This window comes from Salvelinus sp. IW2-2015, linkage group LG26, assembly GCF_002910315.2.
Source record: "Salvelinus sp. IW2-2015 linkage group LG26, ASM291031v2, whole genome shotgun sequence".
Taxonomy (NCBI): domain Eukaryota; kingdom Metazoa; phylum Chordata; class Actinopteri; order Salmoniformes; family Salmonidae; genus Salvelinus; species Salvelinus sp. IW2-2015.
In genome coordinates this window covers 33,069,692-33,087,814 of record NC_036866.1, presented here as the reverse complement: position 1 = coordinate 33,087,814, position 18,123 = coordinate 33,069,692, and the positions used below count along the sequence as shown (strand labels likewise).

Sequence of the window (18,123 nt, the reverse complement as noted above, 5' to 3'; positions counted from 1 at the left end):
AGGATTCTGTTCAGATCCTGCCATGCGCCTGTCTTTTSTTTTTTTCACGTATTTTCTTCATTGCTGGTCTCCTCTCTTTCCCATTGCTGCCATGTGGTGTTCACTTCAGGCAGAGCTAGTTCTACCTCACTGTAATAACTTTGAGAAGGACTCGTCYCTGAACTTTTTCTTTGTGCTTCGTTACGGTGTTTTTCTTCCCAGGCAGAAGTCTGCTCTTTTCATGCCTACACAATCATTTTGTGACCTTTGCCTTCTTCTCTGCTGCCAGTTTCTTTCTCCCTCATTGCTTGTTCCTTTCAAATTTTATTTTTGACAGTGCAAGTTGTATTTCAAGTCTGATCATTTGTTGCTTCAACTGTGCTTTTTCTTTACCTAACTGGATATATTCTCTACATCACTTCTCTCTGGGGTTGATGAAGCAAGTGGTTGTCCCTGCTATGTTGGTGGCATCTCAGGTGGGTAATGTTAAGGTGGTTGGCTTTGCTGTGGAGTTGAGGGCTGAGGTGGGTGCTGCTGTTGAGCTTGTAGATTGCTCAGGGTGCTCCTCAAGTTGGTTACCATCCATGGACACTGGAGTGAGGTTCATCACAGCATGCATTTGCCTCCGACTCCTCTGGTTTTTCCTCCGTTTATCCCTTCTCTTTTCAGCTGCAAAGGTAGTCATCTCCCTACCTGGTCGATGGTCTATGTGCCCATCCTCCTTACATTTGCGGTAGCTAAACACAAGACAAATATAATTAGAGATATAGTGCAGGCTATAGTCAAAATGACTTCCATTACATKAATATTTCCTAAACGCTATTGTAAACAACCTTTGCGTAATAGCCCACAACTTAGTCTGACACTCATACATTGTATTGATTACCTAAAAGATCTAGCCTTCTTCAAATGAGTGTGAACCTAATTGAACTTAGTCTTAATTCAGGTTTGCTGGTTACTGAACTGCACTTGTCACTTAACTGCATGACCACTATAATAACTAGGCTTCCTGCTCAGATGCCACTCTTCCCTAACAAGAGGATCTGAGTTCTTCCGGGCCCTGAACAGTGCAGCTCTCTCTTTGTTGGATAGAGGCATCTATAAGTACATATATTCCCTCAACATCAAAACTGTACTGATAAAGCATTAATAAAACATTATATGAATTAAGTTCTTATGACTTGAATATGTGACTTCACAAAAGACAAATAATTATGATAATGTTGTCATTACTTTTGTTTTTCACAATGTAATAGATAGACAAAATAKTCCTTAACACATAAAAATACATACACAGTTGAAGTCGGAAGTTTACATACACGTTGGAGTCATTAAAACTTGTTTTTCAACCACTCCACAAATTTCTTGTTAACAAACTATTGTTTTGGCAAGTCGGTTAGGACATCTACTTTGTGCATGACACAAGTCATTTTTCCCAAATGTTTAGACATATTATTTCACTGTATCACAATTCCAGTGGGTCAGAAGTTACAGAACATACACTAAGTAGAACAGAACATACACTAATTTGAGTGTTGCCTTTAAACAGCTTGGAAAATTCCAGAAAATGTCATGGCTTTAGAAGCTTCTGATAGGCTAATTRACAYRATWTGAGTCAATTGGAGGTGYACCTGTGGATGTATTTCAAGGCCTACCTTCAAACTCAGTGCCTCTTTGCTTGACATCATGGGAAAATCAAAAGAAATCAGCCAAGACCTCAGWAAAAAAATTGTAGACCTCCAACAAGTCTGGTTCATCCGTGGGAGCAATTTCCAAATGCCTGAAGGTACCATGTTCATCTGTACAAACAATAGTATGCAAGTATAAACACCATGGGACCACGCAGCCGTCATACCGCTCAGGAAGGAGACGCGTTCTGTCTCCTAGAGATGAACGTACTTGTGAGAAGTGCAAATCAATCCCAGAACAACAGCAAAGGACCTTGTGAACATGCTGGAGGAAACAGGTACAAAATTATCTATATCCACAGTAAAACAAGTCCTATATCGACATAACCTGAAAGGCCGCTTGGCAATGAAGAAGCCACTGCTCCAAAACCGCCAAAAAAAGCCAGACTACGGTTTGCTACTTACTGCACATGGGGACAAAGATCGTATTTTTCGAGAAATGTCCTCTGGTCTGATGAAACAAAAAGATAACTGTTTGGCTATAATGACCATCATTATGTTTGGAGTAAAAAGGGGAATGCTTGCAAGGCGAAGAACACCATCCCAACCRTGAAGCACAGGGGTGGCAGCATCATGTTGTGGGGGTTCTTTGCTGCAGGAGGGACTGGTGCACTTCACAAAATAGATGGCATCATGAGGTAGGAAAATTATGTGGATATATTGAAGAAACATCTCAAGACACCAGTCAGGAAGTTAAAGCTTGGTCGCAAATGGGTCTTCCAAATGGATAATGACCCCAAGCATACTTCCAAAGTTGTGGCAAAATGGCTTAAGGACAACAAAGTCAAGGTATTGGAGTGGCCAAAACCCTGACCTCAATCCTATAGAACATTTGTGGGAGGAACTGAAAAAGCGTCTGCGAGCAAGGAGGCCTACAAATCTGACTCAGTTACACCAGCTCTGTCAGGAGGAATGGGCCAAAATTCACCCAACTTATTGTGGGAAGCTTGTGGAAGGCTACCCGAAACATTTGACCCAAGTTAAACAATTTAAAGGCAATGCTACCAAATACTAATTGAATGTATGTAAACTTCTGACTCACTGGGAATGTGATGAAAGAAATAAAGGCTGAAATCACTCTACTATTATTCTGACATTTCACATTCTTAAATAAAGTGGTTGATACTAACTGACCTAAGACAGGGAATTTTTACTAGGATTAAATGTCAGGAATTGTGAAAAACTGAGTTTAAATGTATTTGGCTACGGTGTATGTAAACTTCCAACTTCAACTGTAAATATGTCATCAATAAAACATACACTACATTCCCTAAAAGCTTAAGAATAGTCCTAAAAACAAAAAAACTATATATATATATTATATGTGTCATGCGAAGTAATGAATGACATTGTGGAATAACAGTTATACAGAATTACATAATCGACACTCCGTATGACAAAAAACAGCTTGAACCATTATTTGACCCTGCTGGTCATCTCTGAACATTTGAACATCTTGGCCATGWYCTGTTATAATCTCCACCCGGCACAGCCAGAAGAGGACTGGCCACCCCGCATAGCCTGGTTCCTCTCTAGGTTTATTCCTAGGTTCTGGCCTTTCTAGGGAGTCTTTCCTAGCCACCGTGCTTCTACACCTGCAATGCTTGCTGTTTGGGGTTTTAGGCGGGGTTTCTGTACAGCACTTTGTGACATCAGCTGATGTAAGGGCTTTATAAATACATTTGATTGATTGATTGAACTTATTCTACAGGCCCATCCACCTATGAAAAAACTATGACCTTGATCTACAGCTTTTTAAAGTAATTTCACATCAAATATGACATTTTAAAATAAAAATGATTTTAAAGAGTTGTATCGTATGACAGGACATTATAGTGTACCAGTGACCAAAAAGGTGAAATAATCAATGCCATTCCATGCTGTGTAACATTTTAGGAGAGACTTACTGACCTTTCTGCACTGTGTGGAGGTCTTCTGAATCTTCTTTCTGATGCAATATCCTGTCATGTGACTATCGCAAAGCATTGTCTGAAATGGCTCCTGAATGTCTGTTATACTGAATGACATTTAATGAAATCCCAATGTATGGACAAAAGTCTTTTAAAGCATAAAATGTAATAAGGTTTAGGATCCTCAMCATTATTTTTAATTTATCAATACAGATACCCTCACAATTATGCCAGAGGAGTTTATTGGATTTTTATTGTTGTTTATAAAAAAATCTATGCATATTGATTTTAGTTGTGGACAGTTAATCTTAATGGCATTTTGCTACTTCTGAGCTCTATAGCTCCCTGAATTCCCATTATTCATAATGAATACTCTTATGCCTATAAATAGGGGAAAGTTAAGTCTTATAATGCAGTGTTTGTAAAAATGTATTTTTATAATACTGTAAATTTGCTTCGRACACCAAAATGGACACGTCATGTCATTGACCCAGGGCCCTATAAAATCAGGTTATGTTTTGGTAAATTCTATTTTCCAGGTTTTCTTTTCCCCCCAGGTTTTCACTCACAAAATCACACTTTTTTGGGGGGGCCACAACAATGCTTAAACCACATCAGGAGTCCACTTTCCAGGTCTGGGAACAACCCCCCCCCCCCACACAAAAAAATGGATGGTGCACATGTCCTTTACTTCAATTGCACGCCTATCAAGAGATCATTGTGTTGTGTTTGGCCGGCGGTGTTTTTGTACTGTACAATGTGCAGTGTAGGCTAAGTTTTATGACATCGTTTGCAAAACAAATGCCCCTGCAATTGGTACAAATCATCATGATATCATTCGGCTAGGTAGGCCTACTTTGCAGTCAACATTTGATGAGGAAGGWTTTTTGGGGAAAGCCTTTAGAAATGTTAATTCAAACAGCGCATGACGACTGAATTGCGCATCAGAGATTCAACCAAGCCTTTGGACCAAACTTTTTGAATACCTGGTCTACATACCCATTGTTGCATACCCATTGCTGTTTGAATACATCTTGATAATAAAAAATAAGCTAATTGTGAACCAAAAACTAACGTGACCAGCTAAAACAATTTCTATGCCACCCTAGAGACCAATAAAAACATTTTTTTAAAGGGTGTAGCACTGCCAAGTCAAAGGGTCGCAAATGCGAGTGTTTTGGTTTGAGCCCTGTGTCCTAGCTCTGGCCGACTCATTCTTAGAAAGGCTTATATTCCAGGAGTTTCTACTGAAGCGCAGAGGAGTGAAACAGAGCATACCACCACACATCCTCTCTAGAGACACACAATGCTCAGGGAGTGGAACAATAATCATCACAGCAGTGGGAGAGAGAGACACACACACACACACACACACACACACACCTGAAGGCCTCCACATGGCAGGCAGAGACCTCGGTTCTCATCTTCAGTGTGTGGATCTGCTGTGTAAAGGTGAGTCACTGAGGCTGCCGTGGCTAGGTATCACTGTCTACTCTCTCTCTCTGAGCTCAGCTCACTTTGTACAGAGGAGCATACTTAAGGAAGAATGCAGCAACTCTTGGAGGACAATGGAAGTGCACTTACATTTTTTGGTTTTAAACCAAAAGCAGTGGCTCTGCTGTTAATACGGTCCAAAATTATCCATCAACCCGGATGTAGAATTTTTAGGATTCTCTTCCCCTCATTTTATTTTACATATGCTATTGTTGCTAACTGCGTCAAAAAAAAACATGTTCAAGACCGGGCTGAGCGAACTGAATCTTGGCAGCCTACTGTAAGCATAACACACCTTTGTGTTGGTGCTGTAGTCTCCCATTTTGTTATTACTTTAGTTGAGCGCTTCATAGTATGATCATAACTATTTATTTTAGCCTACTGATTATTTATTAGCTAATTTCGTTAAGCATGCTAGCATAGGCCTATATTAGCCTATTAGGCTACATTAGCCAAACTCAGGCTAATGATTGGTTATTTGATTAAAAAAAGAAAAAATAATAACAGGGTTGTTTTTATTTCCATAGAAAAGATAACTCAGAGGAACATTTAAAACCTTTAAACATTTTTGGAAGTTAACTTTATTTGTCCTTGAAGAGTTGCTGGATTTCCCCTTCATTTTCAGTCTGACTCAGCTCCTGACTGGCTCTACTAAGGAAAATACAAAGAGAGTGAGTGAATGCTGCCAGCCACTGACAAGCACCAGCCCATAGTACTGCATGGTGCATTAATCTACTGATACAGCCTGGGTCAATGGATTCCTCAGGAGGGTTGTATGTCAGCATTACCATTATATCACCCTGACAGTGACTCTATACCTCCTTAGAACCAATGAACAAAACATCTAGGCCCTCCCTGCAGATCTGTGTCACCTAAATAAAGGCCATTCCCAAGTGAGTGTCATTTCAATAGGATTCAGGTTACTCTAGAAACCATCCGGTCAATATGTTCAACAGTTACAGCCAGAGTTAGCCAGTCAGAGAAGTTCACAGGTAAACAAAACAACCGCTCCTGAATGTAGAACTAAAAGGCTAAGACATTGGACCTGATAAGAAACCAAAACATCTACTTTAAAAAGTGCAAATCGTGTCATGCAGTGTTAATCCTATTGGAAAACTCTGCATATGTACAGTACAACTCCACCACACTTCAAGTTGTTTTGCATTCTACAGTAATGTAAGACCTTCGTTTTACCCTGCTGAGATTCCTATGGGCATGAATGATCAGATATACAAAAGCCCGAGGATGGATTAGCTGGGTCACAGAAAGTTCATTTTTAGAACAAAAACTGACTCTCCTATAAGCTTGTCATACAGGACTGCATTTGTTTCTTTGATACTTATCTTCAGACCAGCCATATTATGTAGGCTCACTGTAACTCCTGATCTTATTATCAATGACGTAGGCTACTCAAAATGCCAATAACATAGTAATAAGAAATAGCAATATTTATGCAAAACAAATCATACAAAAGTGATTTAGGCATTTATATAGGGGRAAAAATCAAATGAAGGAACAAATAAAAACACACAATCGACTATGTTGAAGGCAAGTATGTCTTACTTTAGAAACAAACAAAAAAKATATTATGCCAAGATCTTACCACGAGTTCTCTCTTTGAGGACCTGCACTTCAATAAGCAAGCTTCGTAGAGCTGGTTTAATTTCATCAAATAAAACATCAGACAGCTAGCTGGTCCTGTGTAGCTAGAGCACCAATGTTCGCCGAACTCCCGAGTCCTAGCTCCAAATTGTGAAGTGAAGTATTGACAGCGCTGTCAGACACWGGAAGAGAATGCGCTCTTATGCTACCCTATGCCTCTCATTAATTCGTTCCCTCCCAGCCCAAGGCACTACCCACATCGGGATACCTCCAACTCCAACCTCTTTTCTCAAAAGAGCAAAACAACACACGTTGGCTATGACATGTACCATTCTGTCGGATGAAAGAACCACGTCATGTCTCTGCTGCCTGGTTGACAGCTCTCTCTCCTCCCGAGGCGTGGCTCGGAACTCTGTGGAGTYACTCATGTGACATACCCAGACACCAAGTCCCCCGGTGTATCGTGGTACTGCAATATTATCACACCTCTGTTATCTTTGGTTCGGAGTAAACTTTCCACGTCTTCTCGTTGTCTCTCATGGTGGTCGTTTCAGCTAGCCTCCGTCCGAGTAACGTTAACTAGCTAGCTAGGACTTCCAACACGTTTCCCCCCCCCCCCCTATGTAACGTTAGGGCATTCAACACAATTCCGTGACATGCATACTGCTCTATTCGAACAAACTATTATATTTAAAGCATGTTGTAAAATTCTAAAAATGTCATAAATTCCTTTATACGAGAAACTGACATCGTCCACTTGGCTAGGAATYGTGCCGCGTTCAAGTACTAGTTGGAACTAAGGCACTCTGATATTTCCGACTCGCTAACTGGTTATGGTTAATCACGTGCCACGTTCAACGAATTAGTACATCGGATATTTCCGAGTTTCCTAGTTCTGACTACTACACGAACGCTGCATTTACAAGCTACAAATCCCAGGAAGTAAATCCACACGCCCCAGCCCTACGTCATCGTTAGATCACAGAGTTTCTGAACCCAGAGGCGCAACATCGCGAGACTTCCGGGAACGCTTGCGAAACAGACCAGTCTGGGGTTTGAGAAGTCAATGAGAGAAGTGAACAATTCTTCCTTAGTTGTTAAATTTCTCGAAATCTAAAAAAGCACAACCTAGATTCCACCCAATGACTTAAGTAGTTGAACATGTTATTACTCCAACCTCGTGAACGTGACCTTATTTAGTGGCACATGCGCAGTTCTTCGCGAGGCGAACGTTAGACCCGATGCCAGCCAATGTCGCCATGACAATTTCAGGGTGCGTTCGTAAATTAATTTCGGATATCTTCTCCTTTCTCTCGTCTGAGTGTGCCAGAGCGCAGAATAACTGATGCATTTATGAATGCGCAACACCCGTTGAATATGATAGGTGTCAGTAAAGGTTGGAAAAAACGGAATTTAACTGGTGCTAGCAGCACAGTTAGTCACTACCGCCCAAGATAACATGAAAACAGCCTAGCTCTGCTAGAGCGAGTAAAATGGTCAGAATGATGTGTTCTCTCATTTTCGTCAGGAAGTAGCTAGCAAGCTAGCCAATTTAAGCCAGTTAACTTGGGTGCTTGACTGCCGTTGTGAGGTCAAAACGCTCGGATCAACTCCGTCAGCGTCCAGTCTGCGCTCTGAACGCTCCTGGAGCGAATCGCTCTGAATTTATGAACAGACAATCTGACGATTCTGAATTTACGAACGACAGGAGCGCACTCGAGAGGGAATTTACGAACACACCCTTAGTCTATCTTCATAATTTACTGTCTTTGGTTAGATCATACGTGGTWCCACCACATTCCCAAACTGTCTACGAGCGGCATCTACCGGATTTATACCGTGCATGCATAAATAATGGCTTCCATGCAATGTTGTATGGTAGAGGGCGCAAAAGAGCGATCCTGTTCATTCTGACTCGCTAACACACAAACCCAATGACAAGCAGCCAGCCCGCTTCCAGTGGCTCTGCTGTTAATACGGTCCAAAATTATCCATCAACCCGGATGTAGAATTTTTAGGATTCYCTTCCCCTCATTTTATTTTACATATGCTATTGTTGCTAACTGCGTCAAAAAAAAAACATGTTCTAGACCGGGCTGAGCGAACTGAATCTTGGCAGCCTACTGTAAGCATAACACACCTTTGTGTTGGTGCTGTAGTCTCCCATTTTGTTATTACTTTAGTTGAGYGCTTCATAGTATGATCATAACTATTTATTTTAGCCTACTGATTATTTATTAGCTAATTTCGTTAAGCATGCTAGCATAGGCCTATATTAGCCTATTAGGCTACATTAGCCAAACTCAGGCTAATGATTGGTTATTTGATTAAAAAAATATATATAAATAATAAGGGTTGTTTTTATTTCCATAGAAAAGATAACTCAGAGGACCTACCATCTGTCAAAGTGGCATCTAAAATGAACTTCCGTGGAAGAAAATATAAGCGGGCAGCAACTGGTCTGACCCAGAGGTGGCAGAACTCCTCCAGGGGTGGTCAGATGAGTTGGTCCAACTAGAGCGGGAGAGCTCCCTCAGAAATCAACATGTTTTCAACCAAATAGCGGACGTCCTGCGAGAGAAAGGCATCTATCGCACCGGCGACCATTGCAGGGAGAATATCAAAAAGATTCAACTGGAGTACCGGCGGCGGGAGGTCGTGGAAGTCTTATGATGTAATGTACCGGGTTTTAGCGAACCAACCGGCCATWGTCTACTTCTCTTTGGGCAGTACTGTTATAGCCAACCAGGTCGTCCAGAGCTCCCCAAGTGGGGCAGGCGCATACCTCCATGGTCTGCCAGGTGGTGCCTTTGGTTCCACTGCTTCGGGCGGGTTCTTCTTTGGTCTTTTTGGTCATCCGCCCAGGCTGGGGGAGCTGCTGGAGATAAATTGCGAGGATGCAGAGTCTGAGAATTGACTGCTGAACTCCGACGCTGCGCCCCCAGAGATGCTGTACCATATTGGGTTTGGAGATGAGCATGACACCAATGGGAAGTCTGCCGGACTGGGTCAAGAGGGCTCAGTCGAGATGGTGTGAGAAGAGCGTATGGCGAGCGTGCGATTCTCTACTTCAGGTTGGCTAAAATAGCAGATGAGGTTGATTGGCCTAATCTCCTGTATTATTTTGCATGGATATTCATTCAGAAATGTTATCGGAAGTTAGGGTAGATGCAACTTTTATTTTTAGCCCCAACACTTACATAAGGAGATGGCACATGGGTATATGCTCCTAAAAACCAACGAGGAGATGGGAGAGGTGGGACTTGCAGCGCATCAAGCGTCACAAATAGAACCAAGTTCTAATTTAGCGCCTGGCTACGCAGTGGGTCGTTGACGCACGTGTGCAGTGTGGGTGCAAAGATTGAATAACATGTGTACATTTATTTTGTAACATGCTGACCACACTGCTCATGTCGTGTTACATGTTATTCAATCATTGCACCCATACTGCTCTCGCGCTTCAACGAGTGTCTGCGTAGCGTGGTTCTATTTGTGACAATTTGTGACACTTGACATGTTGCAAGTCCTGCYTCTCCCATCTCCTCRTTGGTTTTAAGGARCATATATCCACATGTCGGATTGAAAGATGAACTGAGGTCCACACTCCAATCCAGTTGGGAGTGGTAATGCGCCTTAAAGTTGGTTGCCAACTGCCATATAAATATTGAAAGAATAAGAAGAAGCCTGAAGGAGGAGAGATTACTAGAAACAAACTCGGTTGACCCTTTTATCTATGGATTAATTGTCGGAGTAGAGGACCTTGAGCATTTCAGGTATAACAACAACCCAATGTTTATAGCCAAGGACAAATTAGCTGGCAACAGCTAATAATACAGTAAACTGTATTATTGTACAATTCAATGGTGATGTTTCAAGGCTGTACGAACTGGACTTTTATTGTATAAACACACCACATAATTACAATTTTTTTCCCTTTCTTTTCTTCTTATGGGGTAGATCAGCTTTAATATTGCAGATAGATTGTAGCTTCCATACTCGTAATTGTCTGCATCATTTCCAATCCCCCATATATTTTTTGGTAAATATCTACAGTGCATTTGGAAAGTATTCAGACCCCTTGACTTTTTCAACATTTTGTTACATTACAGCCTCATTCTAAAATTAATTAAATTGCTTTTTTCCCCTCATTAATCTACACACATACCTAATAATGACAACGAACAAACTGTTTTTTAGAAATGTTTGCTAATGTATTAAAATAAAAAACTAAAATATCACAATTACGTAAGTATTCAGACCCTTTACTCAATAAATGTTTTCACTTTTCCTTTCTGTTCTCTCCATTCCTTCCCTGTCTCAGGTATGAGTTGCACACCATTGTAGATGAGGTGTACATGCTGATGGTGTTTGAAGAGACAGCCACTTTCCACAGCATCCTTAGTATGGAGAGGTCWCACACACACAAGCCCTTCCTATTGAATGTACATTAACAATGGTGTGCTTGCAGCTTGTCGGACCACCAGAGAACACATGTGATGTGGGGGATCAGCAAGGTAAGAGTCTAAAGTGAGTGTGTGTGCGTGTGCCTGCACATGCATACAGTGCATCCGGAAAGTATTCAGACCCCTTGACTTTTTCCACATTCTATTACATTACAGCCTGGATTACATCGTTTTTGGCCCCTCATTATACTACACACAACTGTATTAAAAATAAAAAACAGAAATATCACATTTACATAAATATTCAGACCTTTTAATCAGTACTTTGTTGAAGCACATTTGACAGTGATTATAGCCTCGATTCTTATTGGGTATGACGCTACAAGCTTGGCACACCTGTATTTGGGGAGCTTCTCCCATTCTTCTCTGCAGATCCTCTCAAGCTCTGTCAGGTTGGATGGGGAGCGTCCGCTGCACAGAGTTTCCTCCAGACGTGGTGCCAGGTTTCAGGTTTAGTGCCAGGTTTCCTCCAGACGTGACACTTGGCATTCAGGCCAAAGAGTTCAATCTAGGTTTTATCAGACCAGAGAGGGTCTGAATACTTATGTAAATAAGGCATTTCTGTTTTTTTATTTCTAATAAATTTGCAAGCATTTTTTAAAACATGTTTTCGTTTTGTGTAGATTGATGAGGAAAAGTTTGGACACCTACTCATTCCAGGGGTTCTCTTTATTTTTGCTATTTTCTACATTGTAGACATCAAAACTATGAAATAACACATGGAATCACCCTTGAATGACTAGGTGTGTCCAAACTTTTGACTGGTACTGCATATATACACTGGCAAGAAAAACCCTTTGGAAATACCTGGATTTCTGCATAAATTGGTCATAAAACTTGACCYGATCTTCATCTAGGTCACAACAATAGACAAACACAGTCTGCTTAAACTAATAACACACAAATAATTATAAGTTTGTCTTTATTGAACACACCGTGTAAACATTCACAGTGCAGAGTGGTAAAAGTATGTGAACCYTTGGATTTAATAACTAGTTGACCCTCCTTTGGCAGAAATAACCTCAACCAAACGTTTTCTGTAGTTGCGGATCAGACCTGCACAACGGTCAGGAGGAATTTTGGACCATTCCTCTTTACAAAACTGTTTCAGTTCAGCAATATTCTTGGGATGTCTGGTGTGAACTGCTCTCTTGAGGTCATGCCACAGCATCTCAATCGGGTTGACGTCAGGACTCTGACTGTGCCACTCCAGAAGGCGTATTTTCTTCTGTTGAAGCCATTCTGTTGTTGATTTACTTCTGTGTTTTGGGTCATTGTCCTGTTGCATCATCCAACTTCTGTTGAACTTCAATTGGAGGACAGATARSAYAMYWTKSWSSWSMAWRKTRTSYTGATAAACATGGGAATTCATTTTTCCGTTGATGATAGCAAGCTGTCCAGACCCTGAGGCAGCAAAGCAGCCCCAAACCACGACGCTCCCTTCACCATACTTTAGTTGGGATGAGGTTTTGATGTTGGTGTGCCTTTTTTTCCACACATAGTGTTGTGTGTTCCTTCCAAGCAACTCAACTGTAGTTTCATCTGTCCACAGAATATTTTGCCAGTATCACTGTGGAACATCCAGGTGCACTTTTGCAAACTTCAGAGGTGTAGCAATGTTGTTTTTGGACAGCAGTGGCTTATTCCATGGTGTCCTCCCATGAACACCATTCTTGTTTAGTGTTTTACGTATCGTAGACTCGTCAACAGAGATGTTAGCATGTTCCAGAGATTTCTGTAAGTCTTTAGTTGACACTCTAAGATTCTTCTTAACCTCGTTGAGGTTCTGCACTGTGCTCTTGCAGTCATCTTTGCAGGACGGCACTCCTGCTGAACTTTCTCCATTTATAGACAATTTGTCTTACCGTGGACTGATGAACATCAAGGTTTTTAGAGATACTTTTGTAACCCTTTCCAGCTTTATGCAAGTCAACAATTCTTAATCTTAGGTCTTAARAGATCTCTTTTGTTTGAGGCATGGTTCACATCAGGCAATGCTTCTTGTGAATAGCAAACTCAAATTTTGAGAGTGTTTTTTACAGGGCATTGATTGGACTCCAGGTTAGCTGACTTCTGACTCCAATKAGCTTTTGGAGAAGTCACTAACCTAGGGGTTTACATACTTTCCCCAACCTACACTGTGAATGTTGCAACTATGTATTCAATATAGACAAGAAAAATACATTTGTGTGTGTTGTTAGTTTAAGCACATTGTTTGTCTATTGTTGTGACTTAGATGATCAGATCAAATTTGATGATCAATTTATGCAGAAATCCAGRTAATTCCAAAGTGTTCACATACTTTTTCTTGCCACTGTACATTTTCCTTWATTATTTTCCACTAATCCTACCACTTCTCCCCTAATTGGAGTAAACTAATGAACGACAACACTTAKACTTCTATTCCATCTTATACACACACTTCATACATTTCACAGACACAATCTATTTTACAATAGTTATATTTTTACTCCTATCCTTCCGCTACCGCAACCCTACCCCATTCTATTTCTGATGTCCATCCAGTTTGATTTGCCAAATATTTTTAACTGTGCTATTTCACAAAAGTTCTGAACCTATATACATTTTACGTAAGTTATCTTGTTATTAGTCCCACCATTCAGCTCCACTCAACCCCTCCCATCTATCTCTTAAACACCATCCATATTGGATTTCAATTTGCCATATATTTTTCAACTGTGCTGTGATGTTTCACAAAAGTTCTCAACCTTTCTATTCTCATAGTTGCTACAGATTGTAAATTAAGATAAAAATGTAGCTTAATAGTATATTATTGATCGATTGACTTTTCAAATCACCCAGTATTGCTATCTGCAGAGTTTCCCAGGCAAATGTTGCAATTATTCAGCCATTCTTGGACCTACGATCAAAAACAAGCGAAATATGGACAGTACTAAAACAAATTATCTAATGATTGTCTCTTCGCAGCAAAATCTGCAGAGCTGGGATGGTTGTATCCCCATATTTATATATTATATATAACATTTATTGGTTGCAAGAATTTTGTATAATAATATAATTCTAAGTTTTGAACCTGGCGTAGTTTTGCGTATCAGTTCATAAACCATGGTATCGGTACATCGAAAATCTCTTCCCAAAGTTTGCAATCTATATGGCTCAGCTGTCATTTTTTTGTTCCTTGAATGAAACTGGTAATTCTTTTGTTATCACAATTTCTTTAACCAATTTTGGTCTTTAATGCAGGGCCATACATTTTTGTTAGCTGCGTGTGACTTAACTCCACCAGTCCTATTTATGATATAATTTACAAAGATTATACTTTTTTAAACATTTGTTCAAAACAAGGTTTATTTTAAAATACATTTAGTAATGAGTTTAACCAGAATATTAGTTGTATTATTTGTTCTGTCTTTTCTGGTGAATTAAACTGAAACCAATTTCAGTGGCTTGTTTTAAATAGTGATATTTTGGAGATTATTTCATTTTCAAATAACCGAAAGAGAGAGGTTGGTAATCGTGAATAAAGGGAAAAAGGCCATTTTTGAACATGGGATGAGACATTCTTACTAATATACTAGAGAACCAGTTTGGATGYAAGTATAACTTTTGTATGAATGGCGCCTTTAGTGATAGGTCTAATGCTTTAATGTTTAATCATTTCTGCCCTCCGAATTCATAATATAAATAGGCCCGTTTAATTTTGTCTGGCTTGCCGTTCCAAATAAAATKTAATATTTTTTGCTCATATAATAAAAAAAAAACAGGCTGTGGAGTGATCCAAATTGTGGTTTTAAAAGAAAACATGAATCAGTGTACAATGACATCAGCGTACATGATTACACTCTTGATTGTGCACATAAATTAGTTGATATGCTGATTTCAGATGCACTTCAATCAAATTACATTTATTTATAAAGCCCTTCTTACATCAGCTGATGTCCCAAAGTGCTGTACAGAAACCCAGCCTAAAACCCCAAACAGCAAGCAATACAGGGGTAGAAGCATGGTGGATAGGAAAAACTCCCTAGAAAGGTCAGAACCTAGAGAGGAACTAGGCTATGAGGGGTGGCCAGTCCTCTTCTGGCTGTGCCGGGTGGAGATTATAACAGAACATGGCCAAGATGTTCAATTGTTAAAACACTTCAGATTAGAGCTCTGCTACCTGACCCGAGTCATACTGTCCAACCAAGTTTATTAGCCTATAGTAAACAAAACAAAAACGAATCATGAAAAATAAACTGAAAGTGAATAATTAACAAACCTGTTTGAAAAACTAAGACTATAGTGAAACTTATCATTGACTTGAAAACAAACAAAAATAAAATAACATCCATCATGAATAATGTAAAATAAAAAWWTKTTATACTTTCATTTGGCTTTTGGRGGGTTTGCTACTGAATCTGGYGGGTAAATGTGGCCAGCATAGCCACAGGAAGTAGGGATGCTGAGGGTGCTGCAGCACCCCTTAAAAAAGCAGCACTCCCAAACACCTTTCCGTGGCTATGGCGGCCAGGAGATGGCAATGTTTAAAAAAGGCCTAGCTTTTGCATCACTAGCTCTAGCTATCAGTAGCTAAGAGGGAAAAACATCTAGGTACCTAACTTGATTCTTCTTACAGTAAAAAAAAAAGCATTGGATTGGCGTAAATATGGGCGAGACTTTCCTTCCACCATATKTTTTGGCATCACCATKTGGTAAATTAGTGTATAAGAGTTCCAAACCTTTCTGCCAATAACAGAAAATGTTCTCTTTTCCCCTCCCCACTCAGACCACTCCCAGACATTCCTTGCAAAATTGTTGCATGAGAAATTGCCCTTCGCAAAGAAGCTATTTTTGTTTATTTTTGACCATTTTAATTGAAAACCATCTCAGTAAGGTACTTTATTGTTACCCGGAAAATATTTGATATTAAGATAAAAACAACTGCATTGGACCTTTAAACCTATCCCAACTGTTACGAATCCCTTTGGCCCGACAGTCTAGGGGGGATGGTAATGGGACCCGTAACACAACTCACGCAAATTATAATAGTGAAAACGTAACAGTGAGAACAAAATAACCACAGACAACTAAATTACCGTCAAACACACAGGGTTTATTTCTAAACACACGGTAAAGGGGGGAGCAGGAAAGGGGCTGAGCTGGACCCAAGGAAAGAAATAATAAGTATCCAAAAACACCCCTAAGCTAGACTAGCCTATTTCAACAACAGCTAACTAACTAACCAAAAATACAGTGGGTGGTCCGCCCAGTTCTAACTAGTGTATTTAACAAAGTATTCCTACGGGTAAAATATGCCCATGGGCGACTTATCTTGGTACCCCCTTTTCCCACCATCAAACAAACACCATAACAAAACCAATACTCACAGGTGGGGACAAAGTGACATGTAGTTGCAAACCAAACAAGAGCTCTATAGACAGATGGCATTGACAGAGAGATTGAGCTCCAGAGAAGCAGTAGAAACAACTGACAGGGTTTTTAAACCAAGGGAAAGGGAATGTGATGGGTAAGGGAAAAGAGCAGGTGTCTACGATTAGCGACTGATTGATGACTGATTGGGGAATGATGATTGTCACCTGTGAGTAGGGGAGAAGGAGAGAAAAGAAACACACAGGATACACACATAATACTTGTATCCGTAACACCAACCTTAGCTCCAGGGAAACAAGGCCATACAGCCATAGGGTTCTCATTTGAACAATTGACTGGGGCCACATGTACGACCAAAGATTTTTGGAACTAACCCAAGATAGACCAGAGCCTGTCGTTTCCAATGGGAGCAAATTAATCATAATGGGCAGAAACAAGCAAGGGGGTGGGCAGAGCCAAGCATGAGCTAGTGAGATTCTATTGATGCGTTCTAGCATTTATTTTGCATATTTCCATTAGGGAACGCCTACTCTTTGAAGTGCACATGTGCAATAACTAAATTCGCCGTTGCACTCCATCCACAGATAGAACACTGAGCTAGATATTTCACTGGATATACAAATGTGAAGCATCCGCATGGCTTTTCCACAAGCCAAATGTCCGGCAGTGGGAGAAGATGGAACGAGATGGATTTTGACTGATTGTCTGCTAATCTTTTTAACGATGAAATACTTAATCTCAATACAGTTTTTCTGTTCCCAAAAATATAAATCTGTTACGAACAGAGTGGACTAAGTTTAGTCAACTTTACCCATTGCTTAAGTAAAAAAAAAATTGAAGGATGCAAATTTATGTTTGAAAAGCTAGCCTGCTTTTCCTAACTGCCTGTGTATATTTGTTCCTAACTTCGCTGAAAAGTTGCATATCGCAGGGGCTATTCGATGCTAGTGCCGTACGCCACAGGATGTTTTTGTGCTGGTCAAGGGCAGTCAGGTCTGGAGTGAACCAAGGGCTATATCTGTTCCTGGTTCTAACATTTTTTGAATGGGGCATGCTTATTTAAGATGGTGAGGAAAGCACTTTTAAAGAATAACCAGGCATCCTTTACTGACGGAATGAGATCAATATCTTTCAGGATACCCGGGCCAGGTCGATTAGAAAGGCCTGCTCGCTGAAGTGTTTTAGGGAGCATTTGACTGTGATGAAGGTGGTCGTTTGACCGCAGACCCATTACGGACGTGGCAATGAGGCAGTGATCGCTGAGATCCTGGTTGAAGACAGCAAAGTTGTATTTAGAGGACAGGTTGGTCAGGATGATATCTATGAGGGTGCCCGAGTTTACGGATTTGGGGTTGTACCTGGTAGGTTCCATGATAATTTGTGTGAGATTGAGGGCATCTAGTTTAGATTGTAGGACGCCCGGGTGTTAAGCATATCCCAGTTTAGGTCACATAACAGTACAAACTCTGAAGATAAATGGGGGGCAATTAATTCACATATGGTGTCCAATTAATTCACATATGATGTCCAGGGCGCAGCTGGGGGCTGAGGGGGGTCTGTAACAAGTGGCAACAGTGAGAGACTTTTTTCTGGAAAGGTGGATTTTTTAAAGTAGAAGCTCGAACTGTTTGA

At 40.4% G+C, this 18,123-nt stretch overlaps 1 protein-coding gene and 1 pseudogene across 4 annotated transcripts in view; one reads left to right on the top strand and one right to left on the bottom strand.

Annotated features, from left to right (window-relative positions):
• The window catches only part of LOC111952767 (furin), a 181,738-nt gene extending 174,103 nt beyond the window's left edge, over positions 1-7,635 (bottom strand). Inside the window, exon 1 of one of the 4 annotated variants that reach the window (XM_023971670.3) lies at positions 6,675-7,635. The gene's annotated coding sequence lies outside the window, so the exon portion shown is untranslated. The remainder of the gene's footprint in view (positions 1-6,674) is intronic. The other 3 variants (XM_023971666.3, XM_023971667.3, XM_023971669.3) reach the window with 3 other exon arrangements.
• Positions 7,636-7,955: 320 nt separating this feature from the next.
• The window catches only part of LOC111952214 (uncharacterized), a 27,431-nt pseudogene continuing 17,263 nt past the window's right edge, over positions 7,956-18,123 (top strand).